Here is a 7,569-nt window from a genome sequence, read left to right as displayed (position 1 = left end):
AGGGGTAGCCACTGAGTGAAAGATTGCAGATCCAGAAACCTCATTGATAATAACCTAAGTAGAGGTTTCAACACAGTCCCCAGGAGGCAAATCGCCTGCTACCATTGTGGAAAAAGGGCATATCAAAAGAAATTGCCGTTCCCTTATAAATTCAGCTCCACAAGAACACACATACAAGATGCAGGGAAATGCCCACAGGGCCTCCCCGCAGGCCCTTCCAAATCAGGGGCAAAGCTCACAGACAATAATCCTTCCAAGCCCAGCCCAAGAAAATTCATCATGATAAGGGAATTAATTCACTCCACATCAGGGAGTGCCGGATTAGACATATTATGCCCAGAGGACATTACAATTTACCCAATGCCAAGGTTTTTTACATGGATGGATCCCAAAATGGAAAAGGAGGAATAACCGGAGACAACATTAATATGACCATAGATACCAAATATAAATCTGCACAGAAAGTTGAATTAGCAACGTTAATTTACCTATTAGAAAATGTATCTAAAGCCATGAATATAGTTTCTGATTCTTTGTAAGTGGTAAATTTATGTCATGTGATAGCCACTGCTTCCCTTAATGCTAATAACCCGATCATACAGAACTTACTTAAACGATTACAGCAGCTTCTTCAAAAACAAACTGAGCCCATCTTCATCACACATATTAGAGCCCACTCAGGTCTTCCAGGACCGATGGCTCAAGGAAATAAAACTGCTGACGTGCTAGCAATGCCTATATTTAAATCACCTGTAGAGAAACATTCAGCCCTACACACAAATGCTCGCCATTTACATGTGAATTACCAAATTCCATGGAGGCAAGCTAGAGAAATTGTAGAAAACTGCAACATATGTGCACCATTAACAAAAAAACTCATATAGCAGGAGCAAACCCAAGAGGCTTACAGTCTAACGAACTTTGGTAAATGGATATAACTCAAACAGATTTATTTCCAAGAAAATCTTATCTTCATGTTGTGGTGGACACTTATTCTCGTTTTATGTGGGCAATTCCCATGTCTTCTCAAAAATCTAAGGCTGCTTGTAGTTTTCTTTTACAATGTTTTTCTGTGATGGATATTCCATATTCTATAAAAACTGATAATGGGCCAGCCTATGTTAGCAAAATTTTTGAATTTTTTTTGTAAAGAATGGCAGATAAGACATCTCAAAGGAATTCCTTACAATTGTAGGGGACAGGCCATTGTAGAAAGGACTCACAGAATCTTAAAAACTCAATTGCAAAAGAATAGAAAAAGAGGGGCCGGGCGGTGGCGCTGGAGGTAAGGTGCCTGCCTTACCTGCGCTAGCCTTGGACAGACTGCGGTTCGATCCCCCGGCGTCCCATATGGTCCCCCAAGCCAGGAGCGACTTCTGAGCGCATAGCCAGGAGTAACCTCTGAGCGTCACCAGGTGTGGCCCAAAAACAAAACAAAACAAAAAAAAGAATAGAAAAAGAGGTTTACCACCAACGGATTTGCTATCTTTGACTCTTATCACACTAAATTACTTAAACTTACCCCAAGGGGAAAGTTACACTGCAGCGGAAAGACTTTTTTTGTTTTGTTTTGTTTTTGTTTTTGTTTTTGTTTTTGGGCCACACCCGTTTGACGCTCAGGGGTTACTCCTGGCTATGTGCTCAGAAATTGCCCCTGGCTTGGGGGGACCATATGGGATGCCGGGGGATCGAACCACTGTCCGTCCTATGCTAGTGCTTGCAAGGCAGACACCTTACCTCTAGCGCCACCTTCCCGGCCCCGGAAAGACATTTTAAAGAAGATATTCAAAGACAAAAAACAACCCATAAACCTATTTGGATCAAGGAGGATGAAAACTGGATAGCTGGATATCTTCTCCTAAGAGGAAGGGGTTATGCCTATGTTTCTACAAATGACAACCCTCCCAAGAAATTTTGGGTTCCATTACGCCTTGTTAGAAATCGGGCTAGCACAAATGATCAGGTTCAGACTATAAACTCCCCTTCAGAGCAAAAACAGAATACTCCAGACACTAACAGCAGTAATATTGCTGAGGTCTCTGGGGCAAGGAACAATGATTTAGCTGTCACACACCATACATTGAGTGAGACTGATGGTAGTGATAAACCCTTACACTCCGAGATGCAAAAGGAAAGACAGGAACCTGTCTTAACTGGGCTCCAATATATAGGAAACTCTTGCTACATGAACTCAATATTGCAATGCTTGTATAATATTTCAGACTTGACTCAGTATTTTTATCAAGATCATTATAAAAAGGATATTAACAAAAAAATTCGATGGGGCATTAAGGAAAATTAAGCCGAAGAATTTGGTCAGCTCATCAAAACCATGGGAAATGGATTTCATAGATATATTAACCCTGAAAGCTTCAAAGTAACAATTGGTTTACTTAAGACCAGTTTGCTGGACACAATCAGCAGGTCCACATGAACTACTGATGTTCATAATAGAGGGATTACATCAGGACTTGCTTACTGTAAATCTAATGACAGACAAAATTACACATCTTATGGAAAATGAAAATTATGAACAATTTAGTCCAGAACAACAAAAGGCTCACAAATCTATTATTTATGATCTCTTTCAAGGACAATTCAAATCTATACTACAGTGTCTCACATGCCACCAAAAGTCTGAGGTTTATGAGACATTTGTTCATTTGTCTCTGGCTATTACATCTACAGATAAATGTACATTACAGGAATGCCTCTCTGAATTTTTTAAAGAAGAAGAGTTAAGGGATGACAACAAAGTTCTGTGCAACAGCTGCAAAACTAGAAGGGATTTTTCAAAGAAAACATACTTATGGAAACTGCCGCCAGTACTTATAATACACTTGAAACGTTTCGTTTTTGATGGCAAACAAATAAAAAATTGCATACTTATGTAGATTTTCCTTTAGAAGACCTCAATTTAGTAGAATGCACTTCAGAGAATAAAAGCAAGATTAAGAAATACAACTTATATGGGGCCGGGCGGTGGCGCTGGAGGTAAGGTGCCTTCGCTAGCCTAGGACGGACCACGGTTCGATCCCCCGGCGTCCCATATGGTCCCCCAAGAAGCCAGGAGCAACTTCTGAGCGCATAGCCAGGAGTAACCCCTGAGCGTCACAGGGTGTGGCCCAAAAACAAAAAACAAAAAAAAAAAAAAAAGAAATACAACTTATCATCAGTGTCAAACCATTATGGTAAAGTTCACTATGGACACTGTACTTCATACTGTAAAATTGCTGCAAAACAACACTGGATCAATTTTGATGACAAGAAGATCAAAAAAGTCCCTAATACATTGGTGAAATCCACAGCAGCATACATCTTGTTTTATACTTCTTAAAGATCTACAATGAACACCAGATAATCATTTCACTTCCTTATCGGTTGCTATTAATGCTCTAGGATTCTTTCCACAGGCATGAGCAATGAATATGGATTGAAAATCCAATGTGTTTCGTTGTATGATGGATTTATGTCTTAATTTCATTATTGCTCTAGGTCTCAGTTAATCATGAAATTTTACAATTTAATTTAGTCAAGGTTCACCTGAAAGAGAAATTTCTCATCATATTAATGTTGTTTTTCTTTCTAGGTATACTCATTTAACGACTTTCACTCTTTTTATTTTAACATCATTGCTTTATTTCCCTCAATTTAGGTTTTAAGACGCTGACATAATGATAATTTTTAGGTGGATTTCTTCACAATGTTTCTTGCCTATGATTGATTATCATAGAGTTACTTTTATACAATAACTTTGTATATATACTGTTATACACTTATAGTAGAGTTTTCCATGTTTGTATTACACATGAAATTCTCTTTCAGATCTGCTCTGCTCTGCCATAAAAAAAAATTTTTTTTTTGAATTTGAAATGATTTATCTAAACAGTTGCCGGCTATTACATTTTTTTTTTTTTTGGGTTTTGGGCCACACCCTGTGACGCTCAGGGGTTACTCCTGGCTATGCGCTCAGAAGTTGCTCCTGGCTTCTTGGGGGACCATATGGGACGCCGGGGGATCGAACCGCGGTCCGTCCTAGGCTAGCGCAGGCAAGGCAGGCACCTTATCTCCTGCGCCACCGCCCGGCCCCTGGCTATTACATTTTAAGGTGCTTTTAGTTGATTCAGCTGAATTCTCTTTTCTTTTGCTCTATTTTGGATCCTTTCCAACAAATATTTTTAGTATGAGTGAGTGTTATGGCCATATTTTTTGTCAAGTCTGTATGGGTATGTCTTGTTTAGTGTCTTCTGTTCTGCATATTTTGTATATAGTTCCCTTTTTCCTAACTTTATCTTCCCCAACTTAGTCTTCCTTATCCTTCCTTCTCTCTTCCTAGTCCTTAACATTTAATTTTCAGGATTCCCTTCACATGTGCTCTCATCTCCTTCACCCACAACTACAAGCCTCCTGATCTCGGCCTGAGGAAGAAATTCATGACTGTTGGAGTTTTACACCATATGTGCTGCAAACTTGTTGGAAATGAAGCCACTTGGAATTTGTGTCACAATGTAACCCCAGAGAAAAGATCCATGGATAAGACCCACAGTCTCTGAATCCCAGTTAAACTGTGCTATCTGAATTTCTGGTTTTCCATCCACATACACAGTGCTATTGTTGACCATTTCTACAATGGTAGATTGCACCGATCCCAAAGGAAATGCAGAAGCCCAACCAACTCATGATGGTAATGGTGTAACGCTTGGGGATGCCCCAACACGTGGATGACTGTACTGGCCTTCCTTCTTCATTCAGCTTGATGTTATCTCCTGTACAAGGCTTCAACCCGCTTTTCCAGACCTATCAAGTGTCTTTTGCTGGTCTTTTCAGAGTTCCAGACCCCTCATCTTTACAGATTGGTATTGGACTCTGTAGAAATTTCACCTTTTGTATTTTTCTTATAATTGTAATCCTTTGAAGTTATATTTGGTTCTACACTTCTTTTGACTATTGTAATCAATGTTTTTCTATTTTAGTTTTTAATCTTAAGAATTGATGTTGTGGGCCGGGCGGTGGCGCTGGAGGTAAGGTGCCTGCCTTGCCTTCACTAGCCTAGGACGGACCGCGGTTCGATCCCCCGGTGTCCCATATGGTCCCCCAAGAAGCCAGGAGCAACTTCTGAGCGCATAGCCAGGAGTAACCCCTGAGCGGCACAGGGTGTGGCCCAAAAAAAACCAAAAAAAAAAAAAAAAAAAAAAAAAAAAAGAATTGATGTTGTATTACATTAGGGTTTTGCTTTCTTGACTTTATGTTTGTGAGTTAGATATTGTTGTCTATAATTTCCTAAATGATATTTTTGTCTGTTCTCAGGGTTTTTTGTGTGGGCGCATCATAGGCAAAATACTAGGTTTATAGGAGGTTCCATCCATTTTGGATGGACCCTCAAGTTGTTTATTTACACAGGGAGGGTCTCTGCCTTAAACATTTTGTTTTGGTTTGTGACTTAAGCTCCCATCTATAAATAATCGACATCAATTTCAGACATCATATGGACTTCAGCTTGGATTAAGAACTTGGATTGTGCCCGGAGAGATAGCACAGCGGCGTTTGCCTTGCAAGCAGCCGATCCAGGACCAAAGGTGGTTGGTTCGAATCCCGGTGTCCCATATGGTCCCCCGTGCCTGCCAGGAGCTATTTCTGAGCAGCCAGCCAGGAGTAACCCCTGAGCACTGTTGGGTGTGGCCCAAAACAAAACAAAACAAAAACAAAGAACTTGGATTAAGTTCAGATACCTATTGATCATCATTGCAGTGGCTCCCCACTGTGCAGGGGATGTATGTGCCTCTTCCTACGAAATAAAGGCCTAGTTCAATGCCCTCAAAGATGGGCTTTCTGGTCTACCTGGACTTGACTGAAAATGGGGCCAGAGAGATAGCATGGAGGTAAGGCATTTGCCTTTCATGCAGAAGGTCATTGGTTCGAATGCCTGTATCTGCCAGGAGTAACTTCTGAGCACTGCCAGGTGTGACCCAAAAACCAACAACAACAACAACAATAAATAAAGAAAAGGTGCTTCTTCTTGCCTGCTACACAACCTTTCTGGCGTCTCTTCGAAGTATCTATGTACGTCTTAGATTTATCTTCTCAGGAGCTTGTAGTTGATTCCTTGATACATGTTTCTGGTTTTAGACACCCTGTGTTTAGGTTAGAAGTTTTTCTTTACATTTTCCTGTGATGCGCTTATGCAAACAGCAGCTCTTTTATTATTGACTAGTTTTTCCTTTAATAATTGTAGACAATATTGTTTGTTTACTAAAAACAAACGGGAATTTTTGTGTAGGTAAATATTTTAGGGGATTATTATGTTACTGACCCTAACCTGATTGGTGATTGTGCCTACCCTAGGGTGTGACCTGGTATTCTGCCCCCACCCTAGGGTAGTACCTGATTCTGCTTCCACGATTGGTTGGTATCTGATCCCACCATTGGATGGTACCTGATTCTGGGGGATAAAAACAAGGGTCTGTGGAAGGCAGGGAGCTTTTTGCTGGAACTGAGGCTGAGTCTTTGGACTTCAGTCTTGTCCAACGAATAAAGCTAATATTTCCAAAGCCTGACTGTTTGCAAGCTGTTTACCCGCCGTTTCACCTCAGAACCGTCGGCTAGACAGGGTGGCAGACGCGTGCTCTGAGCTGAAGGGGAAAGACCTCATCCTCCATCCCTCCATCAGTCAACCTCTTCAGGGGCTGACTTCCAACAACTCCTGGCTCTGAGCTCAGGAATTACCGGTATTCCTGTCAGGCACAGAGGACTACATGAGAGGTGGGAATCCAACCCAGATTGGCTGCATGCAAGGCAAACACCCTTCCTTCTGTACTATCATTTAGGACCCAGTATGTTGTATTTTATGACAAAGAAGGTAACAAAGTTAAAGGGGTCAGAGATGTAGCCAGGAGGTGAGGGGGTGAAGCTTTTCAAGCCTGGACTCCCACAGCAGGTAGCACATACCTGCTTGCTTGTCTCTAACTAGGTCTACTCTGGAGATATGTGTTCTCTCTTGAACTCTTGAACACACTCTTCTCCCTTCCTATCCCTTCATGTCTATGGGGGAAGAGGGAGAAATATAGTATGGGGGTGGTGGTGCCAGAGCAATTGTATAGTAAGGTACTTACCTTACCTTGCATGCAGCTGACCAGGGTTCAATCCCTGGCATCCCCCATATGGTTCCCTGAAACTCCCAGAAGTGATCCCTGAATATTAATGGCAGTTGGATTTGGTTGTGGGTTCTTTTGTTTTTTGAATTTTGGGCCACACCCGGTAGCACTCAGGGGTTACTCCTGGCTCTGTGCTCAGAAGTCGCTCCTGGCAGGCTTGGGGGACCATAAGGGATTTTGGGAATCAACCCAGGTCACTCCAGAGTCAGCCCCATGCAAGGCAGATGCCCTAACACTATAGCTCTGGTCCCGGCAGTTGAATTTAGATACACCCCTTGGAGACTCCCACTGTAATGACAATTGAATCTGGACACGCTCCTGTACACTCCCCCATCACACAGGGTATAAAAAGTAAAACTTGGGGGGCCGGAGAGATAGCACAGCAGTGTTTGCCTTGCAAGCAGCTGATCTAGAACCT

The sequence above is a fragment of the Suncus etruscus genome, chromosome 3, assembly GCF_024139225.1.
Source record: "Suncus etruscus isolate mSunEtr1 chromosome 3, mSunEtr1.pri.cur, whole genome shotgun sequence".
NCBI lineage: Eukaryota > Metazoa > Chordata > Mammalia > Eulipotyphla > Soricidae > Suncus > Suncus etruscus.
The sequence above is the reverse complement of the archived record's forward strand: the minus strand, read 5'-3'. Positions refer to the sequence as shown.